Source organism: Emys orbicularis, chromosome 4 (assembly GCF_028017835.1).
Source record: "Emys orbicularis isolate rEmyOrb1 chromosome 4, rEmyOrb1.hap1, whole genome shotgun sequence".
Taxonomy (NCBI): domain Eukaryota; kingdom Metazoa; phylum Chordata; order Testudines; family Emydidae; genus Emys; species Emys orbicularis.
In genome coordinates, this window is record NC_088686.1 from 138169199 (window position 1) to 138189592 (window position 20394).

General features: G+C 54.7%; 1 pseudogene; it reads right to left on the reverse strand.

The window, feature by feature from the left end:
* Positions 1 to 20394, reverse strand: part of LOC135878768 (voltage-dependent L-type calcium channel subunit alpha-1S-like) — a 100239-nt pseudogene that overhangs the window by 23145 nt on the left and 56700 nt on the right.

Genomic DNA, 20394 nt, shown 5'->3' on the forward strand with positions numbered 1-20394 from the left:
CTCAGGCCAGGCCTAAGGGAGATGCTGCGCCGTGACAATGGCAGCACAGTCTGAGAGCTAGGGAACCAGAGAGACCCTCCTGGTCCATCTGTGTCCAGCAGCCCCCTTAGAGAGAGTCCCCTTTATATTCATGACAACGGAGATCCGTCTCTATTGCACGGCACTTGTGCAAAGGACGCTCTCCAGAGCACAGCTCACCAGTCAGCAAAGACAGACCACGGAGGCATAGGCTGCATGGGAACAGTCAGGTTAAAGGTTATAACTCAGACGGGTTGGGTTATTCGGCAGGCTGCATATGGCAGGTGTGGCCTCACCAGTGGAGATGTCGAAGGTGAGGGAATTGGGAAGACATAGAATCATAGAATATCAGGGTTGGAAGGGACCTCAGGAGGCCATCTAGTCCCACCCCCTGCTCAAAGCAGGACCAAGACATCCTTCTATCAGGGATGGGATCAGTGAAATCCATTCAACCACAAAGGCAGCGGGGTGCACTAGAAGATCCACTAGAGAGCCCGTCCAACCCAAAGGATTCTGGGATAAGACCGCATGGCCTTTTGATAACATGCCATTTCACCCAGTGCTCCAGAATCCACAGCTGGTTTAAAATGGCAAAACTGCCTTGAACTCTGACCCAGGAACTGGGTGGCTTTGTTAACGCTTTGATGGCATGAGTCAGAAATGTCTCCCATGCTCTGTGGAGAATGAGCGGGTGCAGGAAGAAGTGCCGCCCACTCTCCCTGCTCCCTCTGCAGCCCCCGGCTTTTGGAGAGCTGCCCCCTGCGGACAACGGGACACGTTCCCCGCTGAGGAGTTTGGACTCCCACCATAAGAGCTTTCATGCAGCTACAATGGGACCCACCGAAGCTGAAGAAAGGCCTGGTCCCCAACCCCAGACCTGAACATGGGGACACTAGAGCTGAGCCGTGCAGCTTGGACCCATCTCTAGCTGAGATTTGTGTCTGACCAAGAGTTTGGGGGTCTTCTCAGAGCTGGGGGCCTCTGCCTTGTATTGGACTGACGGTACCATGGGGGATTATAATTCAGGAAACCTGAAGTGTGTCAGCCTCCGCCCGTTTAAATTGTCTCGCTCCCCCCAAAAGCCTCCTTCTCCATTAAACACTTGATATCAGATCATGAGGATACACAAAACCAACCCTGGATTTCTCCCCAGCCCCTTTCGGTGGGAGCTGGGGAACCCAGAGGCTGCAGGGTGTGCTGGAGGGAGGGGGCCGGGACTGGGATAGAGCCGTCCAGCATGTCAATCATGGAACCTTACCCTTTGCAAAGGGGTTGTTACCTTGCAAGCCACGTGGTGCGGACAGAACTTCCCAAAGCCCAGGGGAGGCTGGATGCGTCTCAGCAGGGTCACCACATCCAGATGTTTGATTCTTCCCCTGCAGGAGTCAAGAGACAGCTGTGCTTTACCCATCTGCTCCAGTGGTAGAATTGCAAACCCTGGCTGGGGATGGGGAGTTAATTGGCTTGGGGGGCAGGAGCTCAAGGTCCGATCTGTGGCTCAGCCACTGACTGCCTGTGTGACCTTGGGGAAGTCACTTAGGCCCAGATTTTAACGGTATCAGACGTTGCTCCGCTGAGTGATGCAACACCAAATTGATTCAGGAGCCAAAGGCTCGTTTCCAAAGGGATATAGATGCTGGCAATGGGATTTTTGGCTCTTTACGGCCTAAATCTCTTTTGAAAATGAACCTTAGGCTCCTAAATCAATTAGGCATTGCAAAACTCAGTGCAGCAATGCCAAAAACCTTGAAAAATCTGGGCTTTAAGTCTGTCTGTACTTCAGTTTCTCCATGTAGCAGGGTGGACACCCGCTCCTGCCCTGAAGGGCTTGAAATCAGCCCTGAAGGAGGGCTGCAGGGGTAAAAGCAGCCCTGGAGAGGGCTGGTGCTCTAAAAGCCGGGCTGATTGGGGAAGTGGCCGTAGCTGAGCCACACCCCAATCAGGCCACAGCTGGCCTGTATAAGAGGCTGGGAGCCAGGAGCCTCTTTCTGCATTCAGAGAGAGAAGGGCCTGGCTGCAGGGAGGTTAACAAGATATCTGGAGTGGAGCAGAGCTGGGGAAAGGCCAAGGGAGCCAGGGAGGCTCCGGCCTAGGAAAGCCCCAGGCTGCAGGCCTGGTAAGGCCTATTAGGTACTGGGTTGCAGGGGGCAGCCCGTGGGTAGGCAGAGGCAGCAGGTCCGAACCCCTTTGCCTGTGATGAGTGGCTGATACTGCAGTCTGCCCCAGTGAACGGGGGCTAGACGGAGACTGGGCAGTAGCCAAGACTGAGGCGAAGTGGGGATAGTGGGTGGGGGTTCCCCTGGGAGGGGGAGACCCAGAACTGTGGGGTACTGCCAGGGGGCAGCACCCAGAGAAAGGGGCACTGGGGTCCTGGGAGGGACACGGGGCCAGTGGCAAGGCGGATCACCAGCCTGCAGAGGGCGCTCCAAGGCTGGCAGAGCTAATTCCCAAGGACAACCAGCAGGAGGCGCCGCAGGGGTGAGTCCCTCACTGCTACACTCCATCTTCAACATGGACACTTCTGTGCTGCACAGACTGGTGCGAGGGTAAATTCATTAATGTAGGCAAGGCCCCCAGGCACTACAGAGATGGGGGGCAGAGAAGTATGTAGGTAGACAGATAATTTTGGAACTGATGGGGTTTCATATTGCAGGCCATTGTAGAATGACACTACAGTGCTGACATATTATGTCACTGGGGACTGGATGCTTCAATATTATGTCACTGGGGACTGGAAGCTCCCAAGTCTAGAATCCAGCTGGGGGCAGTTTGGGGGCCTGCGTTAAATGAGTTGGTGTGTCTCAGGCCAGTTCTTAACAGGTCTCAGAAAGCCACTGTTATAACTAGCACCTCGGATGATCATCTCAGCAGGGCTTTAGAGCCATAAGCCAAAAGAGCCTACTGTGCTCATCCAGTCTGACCTCCTTGTAGGATATGTAACATGTAGCATGTATATTTTTGGTGTTGGGACATGGTCTGGCAGGGAGGGAGAACAGCTGGGCGAAAAGATGAGCCAGCAACCTGATCAGCTTAACAACTGGGTCAGCAGTTCAATCAAGTGAACATCTTGGTCAGCAACCTCATCAGGTAAACAACTGACTTAGCCAGCTAATCTCGGCTAGGCAGGAAAGTGTTTATACCGTATATAATGAATAACTTTGTAACAATGTATTCGAGGCGAGTACCTGAACCTGGGGGTGCGCCTGTTTGGCCCTGTTTCGGTGGCCTGATCACTCACTGAAGCAGTGAAGAAATGACATTCTTTTTCAAGCTCAAGGGCCTGTCTGTGACCCTGTGCGTTCTGGGTAGCGGGGAATAGAACCGGTCAACGCTCCTGTATAATACCGGCCAGAGAACTTGCCCCAAATAATTCCTTTTGAACTAATGCACATCTTGAAAAACGTACAGGCTTGATTTAAAAATTGCCAGCACTGGAGAATCTGCCACAGTCCTTGGTATTGACGCTAATTGTGCTATGGCTGAGCTGTGGATAAACAGGGGACTTCAGTCCCACAGGCTGCCAATCCAGCACCTTCCAGCTGTGCTAACTTCTCTCAGCCTTTTAAGGAAATAATCCGCTGGCCTCCCTGGCTGCCACTCAGACCCAGGCCAGCCACAGACCAGTGCTCACTCACTTGGCTTCCGGGTCGTATTCTGCCCAGATTCTTTTGAATTCGTCCAGATGGTGAGGACCCAGGATGGACCAGTCCCGCGTGAGGTAGTCAAAGTTGTCCATGATGACAGCGACAAAGAGGTTGATAATCTGGCAAGAGAGGAGCGTACGTGAAGGGGACCAGATGCGGAGCCAGATCCTCAGCTGGCACAAAGCAGCTCCCATTGAAGTCAGCTGAGCGTCTGTCCCACAATGCACCAGAGAGGGCAGGACATGAGGTCTCCAAATGTGAAGGACGTATATAAAATGACAGCGCACGGCCTGGTGCCCTGCTATCTTCCCTGTGCTCTAAACTGCTACTGGTTGGTCTCCTCTGACAAATTACACACTTTGTACAAAATTCTCCTCTCCAACCTGCCTGCTAGATCTCCGCCCCGATATCCTCGTTCAGACATTCTCTGTCTTCTCCCTGGGGGACCCATCGTGCAGGGACCAGGCCTGCTGTGTGGATTAGGGAGAATTTGGTCTTTACATCGATACGCGATGGGCAGCCAATCCAAGCCGGAGAGCGTTTCACAGCCTGTCTAGTAGAACTACTGCATGGAGAACACACTAGAGGGTCGTTTTTACATGCCTCGCTCTCACCAGAGCAAGACCCAACCCAGGACCCATGTGCCCCACAGGATCCCAGGCTGAAAAAAGAGGGTGAAAAGGGTCAGTGGATGGATCCCCTCATGCAGGGGCTGAGTGAGGGCCAAGCAGAGAGGGTTTCCTGAAGCCAGCAGAGTCTGCAGCTACCGTTGGGCAGGGAACAGACCTTAGCTCCCTGGAAATATTTCATACCCAGCCAGTAAAACCTGTGACAACCACAGGCGAATCCTCCCCTCGCCCCTGCAAGATGGATGCTGACATTTGTCCTCAATCCGCATGGCAGCCCATTCATGTCAACCCCTCCAGCGTGACTGTGGGTAGCTCAGTGGCTTGCCAGGGGGTGGGCTCTGGAGGGTGGAGGACAGCGCCTCCTGGTGACTGAGTTCTGGAGCAGCACTGGTGTTTTTCTTCCCAGCCTTCCTTCTGCCACTGGCGAATGAAGCGTGCTATACCCTCAGCCTCGCAGGAAGGGGGGTGGCAGCTGCACATTGCAGAACACCCTGAACCCTTTGGACCCTGTCTGGACTGCTCTGGACTGCCCCGGACCTGGGGTGCCACGGGAGACCTCATGGGAGAAAGCCTTGGCATTCGCTCTCTGGTTGGTCCCCGGCTGGCACAATCCTATGGCCTCCACTTTCACCCTTCTCCTGTTAAGGACAATGAAGGGACCGGGAGCTAAACACCAGGGGATCCGGAATCAGGAGCCGTACCAGGAAGGCGCAGAGCATGGAGAAGCTGATGAAGTAGAAGTAGGCGAAACCTGTGCCACAGGTGTACTCCTCCCCTGGGGTCCAGTCAGACTCGGGGTCACACTTTTTCCCGTAGCTGCAGGCCAGCAGGATCTCCTGCCAGGCCTCGCCTGTCGCACACCTAGGGAGAAAGGGAGAATGCCAGCTAGGCTCTGCAGGGAAGGGCTACCCTGCCCAGGAAGTATGGGATGAGATTAGCTGGAAGGGAGCAGGAGCTAGTGGTTACAGCAGGGGCCGAGAATCAATATTATTGGGTGCTAGTCCCAGCTGTGGATGGGCAGGGGACTAGGCGTCCGGACTCCTGGGTCCTAGCCCCCGCTCGGGGAGGGGAGTACGATGCAGCAGGTAAAACAGGGGACTGAGTCAGGACTCCTGGATTCAATCCCTGGATCTGGGAGAAGAGTGACGTCTAGCAGTTAGAACAGAGGAGTGGAAGTCAGGGCTCCAGTCAAAAGTATTTCATTTCTGAAACATCGAATGTTAGGGACAATTTGGTCCTTACATCGATACACGATGGGCAGCCAATCCAAGCCGGAGAGCGTTTCACAGCCTGTCTAGTAGAACTACTGCATGGAGAACACACCACTTCATTTCCACAACGTGGAAACAAACCTAACCTAAGCTGACGAGGAATTAAACATTTTTAAAGTTTTGATTCAAATCATTTGGAAACGTTGCCATCAGAACTGGTGTTGAAATCAACACGTTCCCAAGAAACTTTGCAATTTCAGCCCAACAGCGTCTTTGGGTGGTGAAAAACTAAAACTTTCCGACCCGCTCTGCTCCAGCTTGGCCTTGCGTTCAGCACCAAGCCCAGCTGACCTCTGACTTGTGAGTCAGGCACCACTGATGGGCTGGGGCTCTGTGGGCATCCCCAACAGGGCTCATGTGTCTTCTTTGGGCGAGTTCTGGGGAGCCCAGTGTGGGCCCCAAGGCACATTCAGGCCACAACCTGAACCCACAGTGTATTTTCCCTGGAACCTGTTGCAACCGTAACCAGCTGGTCAGCGAGCCATACTTCCCCCTCTGTGCCAGGTCCCCAGCGGCTAGGACGAGCCCGTGCCAGCTGCGGGACTTACGCCCAGATCCTCAAAGGTATTTCGATGCCACCGATTTCAGGGGCCGCGTGTGATGCCGAAATATCTTTGAGGCTCTGGATCGTAGCCCCGCAGCACAAGCTCCATGTTCAGCTCTGGAGGTGCTGGGTCCAGCTCCTGGGGATGGCCAGGATGACAGTGCCAGGATGGTTACACCTCATTGTTGCTTCCGTGTAGGGAGACCCAGGCCCTTGTGTTGCACCACCATGGACTGGTGCATTGTGATCCAGTGCAACCTCATGGCACATATGAGGGGCCCTTTAATGACCCGTGGGAGTGAGGGACTAGCCTGGGGTCTTTGCCCCTCGAGGAAGTCAGGCTGGCTTCCCCCAGCAGTGGCTCTGCATTACAAATGCCCCCAGGCTGGCTGTACCGGGCACCCCCAGGGGATGGAATGGGAAGGGATGAGGTGGGATGAGGAAGGGGTGGAGCCTACACAGACCTGAAGAGCAGCAGGATGGCTTGTGGGAAGGTCTGGAAGTTGTTGTTCCGGTTGATTTGGGTTCCATCCACCAGGGCGATTTTCCCCAAACATCTGTGAATGACATGCTCAGGTCCCAGCTGCCCTGCAGAGGAACGCCCTGCCATAGGCATTCATTGCTACCCTCCACCCCACGTGCTCCCGCTCCTGGCCTCACCACTGCTCCCGCTGGCTCCTTTCCAGCCAATAGCCTGGCACCACAGGGAAAGGGCTGGCCTGGCAGGATGACCTTGTGGACTGGGCACAGCGCTGGGAGTCAGGGGCCCAAGGTGTGTTCCCAGCTCTGCGACTGACTTGCTGTGTGAAGCCGGGGGAGTTTGACAGCTCTGTGCCTCAGTTTCCCCATCAGCGGAATGGGGATAATAACAGTGGCCTCCCCCTGGCAGGGAGGCTGCTGGGGCTTGATTCACTAGTGACTGCAGAGCACTCTGAGACCCCCCTGGTGGAAAGACAGTGGGGTTGTATCTGTCGTGCGGCAGGAGTGCCCGAGGGGTGACCCCTGCTCCCTGGATCCTGGCTCTCCCACGCCCTGCCAGCCGGGGCCCCAGCGCTGTCCCCACCTCCTTACCTGCAGCCCGATCACAGCGTACGTAGATGAAGAACAGCATCACGATCAGCAATGCCACGTAGGGCAGGGCCTGTGAGACCAAGGGTCCAGGGCTCATGTGGGAGTGGAGCTGAGAGGGAGCAGCCTATCCCCGCTGTGGATCCCGCCTGCTTTAGGAGTAGGAGTTCTCCGGGCTGGAGCTACCAAGCTCTGGTGCCAGCCAGGGTTCCAGCGGGGCAGCTGGCCGGAGAGTGAGGCTGTCTGCTGCTGGCTGGGGCTGGAAGTTGCCACTAAAAACACCCGTTCTCCAGCATTCCTGCTGCTGTCACTCACTCCACAGCCTGCACAGGGAGCTCCCTGCCCCTGCAGCTAGGAAAAGCACTGGGGGGGGGGGGCAGGGAGAAAGGGACATGCACAATCTCAGCACAAAGAGGTGCCTACGACTGAGGTGCTGGAGAGCACCCTCAGCGCCCCTCCAGTCCTGGAAGTTCCTGTCCAAGGGAGCTGGCGATCTTACTGATCTGGTCTGGGGAATATGGGGCCAGCTGAGGCTCTGAGACATGCTGACACCAGTATGAATGAGCATCTGGGAAGCCCTTCGTGGCTCCTCCTGAACTCCTAGATGCTTGGGTAACATACATGTCAAGTGCGTGCCAGCTAGTGACCAGTCCATATCGAGGTTAACGGCCTGCTGCTGCTACCGGCTAATGGAGCTCTTGAGCAGTAGAGGCCTGTGCTTTGGGGCTGAAGGTCCCATCTTCAAAGCCAGTTGCCCAGCCACACTGGGGATTGGTCCATACGCACCTGGAAGGACTTGATGAAGGTCCAGAGCAGGGTCCTGACTCCTTCCCCCCGGCTCAACAGCTTCACCAACCTCATCACCCAGAAACGTCGGAAGAAGGTGATGGAGACGCGGGTATTGTCTGCAGAATCCTGCAGGCAAAGCACGCCCCTTAGCTGCTCAGTGGGAACAGAAGCCCCAGGGAGGGGAGGGAGGGAGCAGGCCCAGGAGACCTGCTGAGCTCTTCGGGGCTGCTTGGCCACAGGGAGGAGCCACTGCTGTGCGGAACTGGTGGCATTTCCCCCACTGTTCACCACTACAGCCCAGGGATCTCTCGGATCTGCAGCCCGGCTCAGGGCTCTCCTGCAGTTGGGTGTTATGTGTGTTAGAGTAAGCCCACTCGCTGGGCCGGCTCAGGGGAGCTGCATGCTGTAGTGAGGGTGGAGGAGTGCTACCAAGTCAGTACATTCCAGCGAGGGTGATCCAGAAGAGAGCCTCCCTCCCCCATGCTCAGCTCCACCGGCAAGGGTTACATGATGGAATCCGGTCCCTCCTGCTTCACCTGGGGCTCTGGTTGCCACCACACTGGGCCCGAGAGCCTCCTGGCTGCAGCAGGTCTACGGCAGGGGGCAAAGGGTTTGAGCTGGCTGGGCATGTTTGGTTTGGGGTCATAGAGCGGGGCCGACCAGGGTGGGGTGGGAGGAAGGGAAGGAAGGAATAGGGTAGGTTAGGGTGGGGGAGACCTTCGAAAGACGATATTGCTGCCCTAAGTCCCCGCGAGTCCCTCCCTGTCTGGAGGGAAGTGGGGATCGGAGCCCTCCCGAGGGGGAGGTGCAGCAAAGGAGGCTATCAGGAGAGAAAAGCTCTTGGCAAGAGTGGGAACTCTCCGCTCCGCGACAGGGGCCACAGACACACAACTGACAGCACGACACCCGCTCGAGTAGCCAAACGCTGCTGGGCATGGGACCTGCAGTAATAACACCTCCTAGCTCTTCGTGTCAGCAGATCTCGAAGCAATTCACAGATCCCAGTCTTCGCACCCGCCGGGCGGTAAGGCAGGGCTAGGTTCTGACGGGGATCTGAGGCCCAGCGTGACTTCCCCAGGGAGCCTGGGGCAGGGAATTGAACCTGGACCTTCCGTCTCCTTAGCTAGAGCCCTAACCCCATCTTCCCTGTAGCTCACACGCTGCCTTCCCCACCAGGAGCCCCAGGTGTCTGCGTCGGAGCAAAGGCTCCCAATAACTTTTGGAACAAGCTGAGCAAACACTCCATAGTGCTGATCAGCCAGGATCACAGCTTGTGGGGAAAAGCCCCCGCCACGCCCACGTCAGCGTTGTCTTGTCTCATTGCACCGTCCTGTTCGGTAGCGTTCGCTGGGGAGCAGCCAGGAGCTGCTGTGGCTGGCACACTGACTCACTGGGCGGCGTGGGGCAGACGGGGGAGCAGAGACCTGACCTGCCTGTATGTACAGAGGGGGTGTGCCAGGCACAGGCCATGGGCATGAGATCAGATGATCATAGTACAAGATCCCACTCCCCACAAGGCAGCTGTGGCCTAATGCTCGATGTGGGGAGCCACGAGTCCTGGGTTCTAATCCCGACTCCACCAGCAACTTGCTGGGTGACCTTGGGCAAATCACTGACCCGCTCCGTGCCTCAGTTTCCCCAGCTGCCCAATGGGGATAGTGACATTTGGTCACCAGGCTTTAACACCACAGTGGTGCCAGTGCCAGAGGCAGCAGTCCAGCAAAAACAGCAGGTCATCTCCAGCCGCTCCAGGTTGCCACACTGAAACCCCAGCTGCCCCTCTTGATAGCCATGGGGCTGGCTCGTATGGGGGGAGCTCTGCAAAGGACAGAGTGGGTTTATCCCGAGGGGTTTAGTGAAGTGTCCCAAATTCTGCTCTCCAAAGGGCTCCTGGTCTGAAAAATCAGCCTGTTGTGATCCCTGCCCCAGCTCCATCTCGGCCCCAAATCGCATCCCAGCCTCCATCTCTGGCCTCTCCTCACGTTCCAGCGTGCTGCTGTCCACCCAGAGCAGTATCAGCACCAGCAGCAAAAGCCCTTCCAGGTCTCTGGGTACCGCCTTCTGCTTTAAAACACCCCCACTTGTTCCAGCCAAACTGATGGAGTTTGTTTCTATCTGTTCCCCTCCATCTGTCCACCGCCGACTTCCTTCATGACTGCTGGCGCGAGAGCCTTCTCCTCTGCATCGCCGGCTGTCGGAAATTGCCTCCCTGTGCTATTCCGCTTCACTGAGCTTTGATCGCACGTCACATCTCAGCTGGAAAACGTGCTTCTCACTTGCCTTCTCCTCCCTTCCTTTCTCTCTCTCGCCTTCTCTTTCCCCTTTTCTTTCTGTCTCAATTCATAAACACTGCCTGCCATCTCCCCTAGGGGTGTGTGCAGCCGCTCGAAACACCTGACTCAGTGACGCACCGCCAGCTCCAAAGAACTCGGCACTGCCCCGAGCCCAAAGAAAACTAGCCAGCACCTGGGCAAATGCCTAATAGCCCTGGACCCCATTGTACCAAAGAGGGGAAGGAAACTGCAGTCAGGGCCCCTGCCCAGCACTAAGGATCCCCAGACTCTTGTCCCCCCGGCATTCAAAGCTGGGGGCTGCCAGGGACTGTCTCAGCTGATCTCGGCTGTTGGGGTGGAGCACGGGGAGAGTGTCTGAGGCGGCTAGGAAAGCGGCTATGTAGAGCTTCACTGTGGGGGGGAGGGGGGGAGGTGTTAAAGGGCCCACGTGACTTAGGAGCACAGAAAAGTAAAATTAGACAAAACACCCACGCAGATGTCTAGAGACCTTTACCTGAACCAATAGCAATAAAGGGTAAAAAAGGGGGGGTTTGCCCACAATTCTAACAGATACACCACAAATGCGTACATACCTGTCATCCATACGCACATACATACTAGCCTATGGGGTAAGTGTACCCTAACATTTCCGTGGGGGAAGAATGAAATTTGGGCATAAGAGGAAGGATTTCCGACTAATGCCCTACAAAAAGGAGAAGCAGCTCACCATTAGGCAGGCAATCTACCCACCTATCTGCTCCTGTCTACTCTTCATTGCCTCAACTACGTATTGATGCTACCCATCGACCACGGCTATTAACTATTAATAGGCCATATTTCTATTTCTTTTCAAATTGTAAGTTAAATAGGGATTTGAGCTCCCTTATATTTTATTTTAGTACAGCTTAGAGTTAAATTAAAAGAGAGTAAACAGCTCTGCATTAGCTTCCTCTGCCAGAGGTGTGAAAACGGAAATTGCCATAGGCGTGGTATCACATCTCCCAACACCGGGTTATCAAAACAGGGTGTGAGTATTAAATCAACTGTGCAGCTTATAATCTTATATTCATATATCTATATCTATATCTTAAAGAACTGTGATATTTGTAACTCTGTAATTCTAACTGTTTTACCATTTGCTTACTATCTTCATTGATTTTAATAAAAAGGTCTTTATGACTATATCTGTCTCAGTGTAAACTTCCTGTCATACCCCCGAAGTTCCTTTTATAAACTCTGTGAAGCCTGATTCAGGACGAACTTTATCTTCTGATCAAACAACTTGGCGAGCCAAAACCCATACTAATTAATATCCACAATAATAATTAGTAAAATTATTAAACTTATTAATTAATTAAAAATGTATTTAAATAAAATTAAATTAAGTGGATACATTAAATTAACACTACTAACACACCCCAAATCAGGCTACACCCACAGCCCGAACCTTCACCCCCTACACTCAACCCTCTGCCCCAGCCCTAAGCCCCTCATCCCCGGCCCCACCCCAGAGCCCACACTCCCAGCTGGAGCCCGCACACCCCTGCACCCCAACCCTATGCCCCCTTCCACACTCCGAGCCCCTCAACCCCACCCCCACCACATGAATTTTGTTATGTTCACCAATATGGAGGTGATGTGTCACACGTCACCTCCATATTGGTGCACATAACAAACTTCATTCCGCACATGGGTGGGAAAAATTAGAGGGAACATTGCTTCTGGGACTCTGACTTTTGTCCATCACCAGGGGATCAATTACCACCGACACCAGCACAGGCTCTGTACCATACACAGCCGAACAGGACTGAGGGAACCCAGAGCCCAGGGCAATGTCAGGCCAGGAGGGAAACTAACCTTCCGCAGAGAAAGGGAGGTTCGAGAAACGTATCCCTGCAATTGCACCAAATCACATTGTAAGAAGCTGTGCGCATACAGCTGTGGGGAGAGACCTTCTACAAACTAACGTTGCGTTAGATGATACAATGAGCAGATAGAGCGACTGTCCTGTCTGTACAACAGCCGGATGCAACCTTAGTTAGATGGTTCTGTCTCTGGTTGAGTTTTGCTGTATTTCATGGACAAAGGATGGATGGATAGAAGAAAAGTGTAATATGGATGGATGGGTCGGGATGGGATAGGGAGGGGTGGATGGATAGACAGATGGATGGAGATCACATTTCAATGTGAGGTAAGAAGATCTCCTAGAGGTTGGGTGTGTTTCGCTCCCAGACCATTGGTGTCTTTAGCTCCTACCCCCGCTCCGCTATGGGAGAGTCACCCTGTGCATTGCAGAGCAGCTCCCTGGATTCACACCATGCAATCCACGCAAATACAGCAGCCGAGTGCAGCAGAGAAACAACTAGAGGAAGAAAAATAAGGAGACCCACTGCAAGCACATGCAGCTGATATTTACAATGCCATTACAGCCTCCGCTTAGGCAGTACAGTCCGCCACTGGAAGCAAGAAACGTCTGTCGAGAGAACAAGAAGTCAGCAAGAGAAACTGTCAGAGAGGCAGGAAACAAAAGAGAGACAGAGAGAGAAAGAGAAACAGGCGGCTGGGTTCCAGAGAGAGCCAGACAGAGACACAGATCCTTGGAGGGAAGGGAAAGACGGGAAACAGAGAGAGAGAGAGAGAGACAGAAAGAAGACAGGGTAGGATGGCCCAAAAACTAACACACACAACAAGGCAGATCTGAATCCAGGCCCAACCCCTAGGGCAGTTTGAAGGAAATATCAAGCTGGGTAAGACTGGAAGAGAAATGTTCTGACTTGGGAACCTAAAGATAGGCACTAGGGGAAACATCTGCAAAAGTACCAGAGCAACTTAAAGGCCTAAGCCCCCAGTGACGTTCAATGAGACATAGGCCTTGTCTACACTAGAAAGTTGTTCTGCTTGAACTGTTCCGGGGTAGTTAGAGCAATACAACCTGCCTTGGTGTGGACGCAATTATACTGGTGTAGAAGGTGCTTTATACAGGGATAGCTATTCCCATATGGGAACGGGAATACAAGTACATAGCAGCTTTATATTGGCATTGTTATAGCTACATATTGGTCAAAAATTCATGCCTGTTGCCAACATACACAACAGTTACATTTTCAAGTGCAGAGCAGGTCTTACGCTCCCAGGTGTCTGAGCCACTTTTGAAAATGAGACTTCAGCTCCTAAGTCACTTCAGGTTCATCTTCACTATCAAGTTAATGCAGGCTCTTTCTCGGGTGTTGCCCCGACCCCGGCTCGCGTCCACACACAAAACCCTCTCACCCAAGTGTGCTGAATTCGTTAATGCCTAGAGAGTAGCTATTCCTAGAGCCCTGTGCGGATACAAAATTTGTATCCACATTCGATCCGCAAAAATGGTCCGCGGATAGAAAGCAATTCTCCCCTATGCCCGGAATACAGCTACAAGCACCACTTACAGCGTCACACCAGGCCTAAGTGGTGTCTAGCCCTTGTGCTGGCCCTGTGTGCAGGAGTGAATTTCACTCCTAAGGCCTTACCCACCGTGCAGTGATGTCAACGAGTGTATTGACTTAGTGGGCTTTGGATCACGGTCACAAGGCATGATCCAGCAACGGTGCTTAACTTTAAGTCCCATTGGGACCGCTTGCATGTGCTTCAATGTTCTGCTGGATCGGGACCTGAGTGACTCAGGAAAGGGCTTCAAATAGCAAGGCCTTCTCCTCCCCATCTTGCACGAGTCAGTGAACAGCCGTACACAGAAACAGGAGAGAGAAAGGAAGCAGAGAGAAAGCAAGAGAGGATAGACATAGCAAACCAGCGTTAACATTTTTCTGGGAGAAAACAACTGCCAGGGACGGCTTTGTTACTGGAGAACCTGTCCCATTGGCGCTGCTGGGACCCAGTTGGCAGAGTTTCATGAGAGTGCTGTCTCCCTAAACCACGGTGCTCCCGGGGTCTGTGCGCTTGGGCAGGAAGCAGCATTCCAGAGCCAGAGGCAGTGCTAGCCCATTGGGCTAAGCAGGAACATTCTGAGGGGCCCCCACACAGCACATACTGAAAAAGCCAGTAGGGAGCCCCCATCAGCTGCTTGGGGCCCTAAGCAATCGCTCAGTCTCCAGAGCAGACAAGGCTACAGACTCCAGGTGAGACAGGTGCAAACACATACCCTGATGGGCAATGACCACTTGCAATGACCCAGAAACCCCAGCTGCCAACGGCGGGCAGAGAGGAGTACTTACCGGGTGGGGTTGATGCTCTCCAGCTACATGCCCGGCTTCACTAAGCCTAGTTCCCCCTAACCAAAACCTCCAGCACGGTCCCTAGAACTCTGGGTCCCTTAGCTCCTGGTGGCCAGACAGGATCTCCCCTTACCCCTGGAGCTTTGACAGTGGCCATGAGGGGGGCTGTCAAGGTGCGTGCCTGGGAGCGATGTCAAGGGGGAAATGAGGGGTGGGGGGATTGTGGGGTGGCCGAGTGAACCCTCTGGAACGAGACCAAAAAACCAGCCCCGAGGTCTCTTGTTGGAGGAGGGGATGTGGGGTGACTTGGGCAGCGTGCCCAACCCGTTAGTGTTTCTCGATACCCACTGAATGCCAAGCTCTTTCCAGTGGGAAGCCAGAGCTCCAGTGGATCCCTTCCCAAGCAACAATGGGATCTGGAGCCCAGGTGCCCTCATGTCTGAGAACTGCTGGGAAGGACACAGCAGCGCAGAACGTGTTTCAAGGCCCCCCGGGCAGACAGAGAGCACTCCGTGGGCACAGAGCCGCTTGATGGCAGCTCGGTGCTTGGGGAAAGGGGCTGGTAGCTGCTGTTCTGCCTGGAACTCCTGACAGCAGCTGGCAACTGCCCAAATGAGCAGGCAATTTGGGGACCTCTGCAAGCTCCCTAAGGGGTTTGTCCTTTGTGCTGGCTGGGAATGGTGAAAAAGCAGAGGGGCTGACACAGTGCCGGTCACTAAAGCCGGGGTGGCAGTCCTGCTTAGGAGGGCTTTTGGTTGCTGTTAGCTGGTGGTGACATGGGAATGGAGCCAATGACCCAATACCCGGTGGGGGGCGGCTCTGAGGAGTCCTGCTCTCTGGAGTTCGGCAGCTCGCTCAGCCAGTGCAGTTGCCCCAGGAGAACGGAGCCAGCCAGAGGGCTCCTCTGGGCTGTAGGGATGGCAATCCACCATGCAGGACTGGTGTGCATTGGGGCTGGGAAGCTGTGCCCGAGAACAGGAGAGGATGACATTTCATCTCCTCCGGGCCGGATCTCCTTGCCGATGGTTCGCTCTCAGATGCGGGGGAACGGATCAATGCTACTCTGGGACAGCACAAAGAGCGGGGACTCTGCAGTGACAACTGGATGGGCCTTTTTATTAGCGAGGACGTGCTAACCCCACTGGAGTGCTCACTTCGGAAGCTACTTCTCCGACTACAGCTGGGTCGATTGTACGCACCGCACACCCGATGTGTGTATGGAGCCGGTTTCCATGCCACGTGCTAGCAACGAGGTACACAGCTCCCAGCAATGCACCGTGCACGCCTCTCTGACAATGCTTCTGTATGCAGGCTGCTCAGTACATACACACTGCAGCGTACACGTGTGGTATCATGTAGACGGTATATACCGAATATACTCCGGTGTATATTGGATATACAGGCACACATATACAGAGTAGGCACCGGGTATATGTGGCAATCGTCATACACACTGACACACTCCAAGCACACGCAGCAGATTGAAACGGTGCCTGACCCTCACAGAGCGCAGGGCAGAAACTTCTTATAGGGACCATGAGGCAAGGGGAACCCTTTCAGCCATCTCTATGGTGATCTCAGGCCAATGAGCTGATTACTAGCCATCTGGGCATGAGTTTAAAGAACACGGGCAGGGCACGGCATGGGTGCAGCCTCTGGGGAGTACTGGCATATGTCACTGCAGAGTCAGCTTGAGGTTCTGGTTCTGTCCCAGGACAAGGGCAGTTTCCACAGGGTACCTCTCCAGGCAGATTCAGGAGGAGGGGTGGGGCGAGGGCCACTGAGGCTGGGGGGGTCCACCATGGCTGTGTAATGGCTGAGGAGAGATCCCGTCAGCGCTGTCTCTTAAACAGCAAGGAGAAGGTTAACCCGTGTGCCCATGCCCCTGCCCCATTCTCCTTCTGCCCGGCCCAGGTTGCTCTGCCAGCCGGACCGGTGTCCCACGCAGTCCTGCAGGAACCCGGGCCTCCCATGGGACAGTGGGACGCTGGCAGCCTGCCAAGGCTGTCACTGCCATGACATCACTGTCCTGCCCGTGCTCTCGGACACGTTCCCTCCGCCCATCGCGGCACTTACATCGATCTCGCTCAGGATGACGTCGATGATGCTACCGATGACGATGAGGAAATCAAAGACGTTCCAGGGGTCGCTGAAATAGCCCTGAGATTGGAGAGAGTAATGAGGTGGGAATGACTGGGGGGGCCGAACAGGGGGAAAGGAAAGGAAGAAGCTGAGGGTCAGACAGGGGGGTTATAAACTCCCTGCGGAGGAGACCTGCCGTTCCTGAGCGCAGCGCGCTTTCTCCCTTGCAAACCGCTGCCCCGCTCACCGCGCCAGAGGGAGGGTCTCCGTTCGCCCACACAGAACACAGCCAGCATGGCCAGCCTGCCCCCCATGCCTCGAGATGGAGAGAGCACTGCAGAGCTTGGATTTAGATTTCCTTCCATGTCTACTCCTATCCGCTGGCACCCAGCACCCACTGAGCTCTTGGGGTCAGACCTTCCCAGCTGATTGGTGCCGATGCTTATTCTGGGCGAGTCCTTGGCACGCCAGGGAACGAATGCTCCTAGCCCCCAACAGGCCCAGCAACAGTGTGATTGTCCATCAAGGGAGCTCGAGTCAGGGCTGGGATGGCGGGGAAGACACGGCTCGCAAGTACAGGGGAGGTGTGTGACCAAGGAGCTGCACTGGGAAACATTCCCTGCAGTGCACCTGCCCCGGCCCACATCACTGTGTATGGGTCGCAAGCAGCGGCTCTTGCGGCATGCCCCACGCTGGCTGCCTGGGGCTACAGGCGTATAGGGAAGGCAGGGGGAGGCTGGAGGAGGCTGTTCTTGTACTAGGTAAGTGCCCGGTGGGCATGGATCTGTTTGAACCAAATGGCAGCAAGACAACCTGTGATTATCCCTTACGCTCAGAGGGATGACCTGGAGGGGGCTTGGTTCCCAGAGGACCATCCACATTTGGGGTTCTCTACCCCCGAGGGCTGGCATTGGTGGGGTTCAGGGAAAAGCGACCATTGGATGCCAAGGCAGCCCATGGAGCAGCGGCTCACGTGACTGAATCGCTCGTGAGGTCGGGCAGGGGAGGGATTCCCCTCCGGGCACATCGACAGGGACCACGGAGGTGATGGCCGTCTCTCAGTGGCATTGGGGACAGGCCTGCGGGGCGGGCCGGGGGGCTCTGCCTCGCCTCTCACGTGGCTCAGTGGCTGTGGTGGGGGGAGGTTCAGGGGCTCTCCCAGGGCCACTCACACGCAAGCCTGGTTTGATGGGGGGTCCGGAGAGCTCCAGGGAGGACCACTAGCCTCCCACCCCCATTGGAGAGACACCCAGGACAGTGAGAGCAGCGGAGTGGGGGTGGGGGTGTTGGGCGAACAGGTAGCTGGAGGAAGGGCTCCCCCTTGTGGCCTGGATTGGCCCTGCTCTTCCCCTCAGGAGCTGCCAGGTCAGCCTGCAGCCCTTGCCCAGGTGACTTCAGTGGCACTGTCCACATGAGTGACTGGGCGTGGGCAGGTCTCTCCGGGGCCCCAGGCTCCGAGGGGATTGTGTTCCCGGGACGCCGCATGGGGAGAAAATGCCATGCCCACCGCTTGGGGTGAGCCCCTGCCCTCCTCCAGATTCACACCCTCTGGGCCCCCCTCCGGACTCGCACCTGCCAGTCAGGAATCGGGGTCTGCAGCGGAGCCAGTCTCCAGGCAACCCAGCGAGCACAGCTGGCCTGCAGCAGGCTGCCTGTGGATACCGCGCTTGAGGGGTGGGGAGAGCCAGCAGACAAGCTCTTAAGCCCAGCAGCGGCAGTAGCAGCAGTCCAGTGGCTACTCAAAGCATTTGTCCATGGCTGGGACAGCTCCTGCCTTGTCTCAGCTCAGGTAACTCGGTTCTGACACTGGGCTCTGACTCCTGCTCCAACCACTGGGCACGGCTGCCCACATCCTGGTCACGTTATTCACCCCCCCAGCACCCATCTCCAGACTCATGCCCCCCAGACTTTCACCCCACACTCACCTTGGCTTTGAAGGCCATGAGCTTGAGGAACATCTCCAGGGTGAAGAGGATGGTGAAGGCCACGTTCAAGTTGTCCGAGAGGTGGTTCATCTCAGCTGACTGGTTGTAGTGCTGGGGAGCCAGGAAGAGGCACAGGTTAGCCCACTGGGCTATGGGGAGCAGGTATGGGGCTGGGCTCTCAGATTCTGGGCCAGATGTGAGAGCCTGAGACCAACATACAAACCTAGAGCTCTGGCGGGGTTGGAATGTGAGCAGAAGTTGTGATGCTTTCCCCCATTCCACACACAGCTCTGCCAATAGTCCTGCCCCCTAGCCCCCTCCCTGTTCCAGCCCTGGGTCCTGCCCCACAGCTCTGTAGATGTTCCTGACTCCTGATCCGCAGCCCGGGGCATCTCCGCACTCACACACAGCTGTGCCACCGTCCCTCCCTCCTCACCTATAGCACCCGCGGCTTTTCCATAGGAGGGGCCTCCCTGGAGCAGTGATGCTGAACTGCCTGAAGTATTCCAAGCTGTCAAGGCTGTATCCCCACTTTGAACTTTAGGGTACAAATGTAGGGGCCTGCATGAAAACTTCTAAGCTTATCTACCAGCTTAGCTCTGGTCCGCTGCCACCATCTCAAGAATTCCCTCCCTGGGAAGCCTTGAGAAACCTTTCACCAATTCCCTGGTGAATACAGATCCAAACTCCTTGGATCTTAAACAAGGAGAAATTGACCCTTCCCCCCTCCTTCCTTTCACCAACTCCTGGTGAATACAGATCCAAACCCCTTTTGGATCTTAAAACAAGGAGAAAATCAATCAGGTTCTTAAAAAGAAGGCTTTTAATTAAAGAAAAAGGTAAAAATCATCTCTGTAAAATCAGTATGGAAAATAACTTTACAGGGTAATCAAACTTAAAGAGCTTAGAGGAACCCCCTCTGTCTTAGGTTCAAAGTATAGCAAACAAAGATAAGCACTCTAGTAAAAGGTACATTTACAAGTTGAGAAAAACAAAGTAAATCTAAGACGCCTTGCCTGGCTTTTACTTACAATTTTGAAATAAGAGAGACTTGTTTAGAAAGATGGGGAGAACCTGGATTGATGTCTGGTCCCTCTCAGTCCCAAGAGCGAACAACCCCTTAAAACAAAGAGCACACACAAAAGCCTTTCCCCCCCCCAAGATTTGAAAGTATCTTGTCCCCTTATTGGTCCTCTGGGTCAGGTGTCAGCCAGGTTACCCGAGCTTCTTAACCCTTTACAGGTAAAAGGATTTTGGAGTCTCTGACCAGGAGGGATTTTAGTACTGTACACAGGAGAGCTGTTACCCTTCCCTTTATAGTTATGACACAAGCCAAGATCCAAACCCAGATATCCAGGGGCACCCGACCAGTGGCCCAGCCTGAGTCTCACTTTGATGGCTTGCTAGTCTGCTATCAAGAGCAGGGTGGTCTCGGACACCCCACCCCCAGGCCCCATGGACAGTGATCAAAGGTTGCCACCCAACAGCGAGGTCGTTAGCTTTGCTCCCTCCTCACCTGCATGCCCAGGCAGATGGTGTTCAGCATGATCAGGAAGAACATGAGGTACTCGAAGTAGTAGGAGGTCACCACATACCAGGTCTGGTACTGATAGGGGTTCTTGGGGATGTAGCGTCTCAGAGGGCAGGCTTTCAGCGCGTACTGGACACACTGGCGCTGGGGCGACAGGAGGAAAAAGGTCAAGCGTTGACGCCCGTGGAGCAGAGGTGGCACCGTGGGCAATTATGAAACACTCCCAGCTATAAAACCTCCAGCTCCGCTCCCTGCCCCTCTCCCCTGCAGAGCCAGGCCAGACCCGATTTCTCACTGCGCAGGAAATCCTGTGATTTTGAACATTTTTTTCCCTGTTCTGAAAACATAAAAATTAGAAAGTTCCCATGAAACAAAAGTTGTGTTTGGAGCCGATCTAAATGTTTTGCTCTGA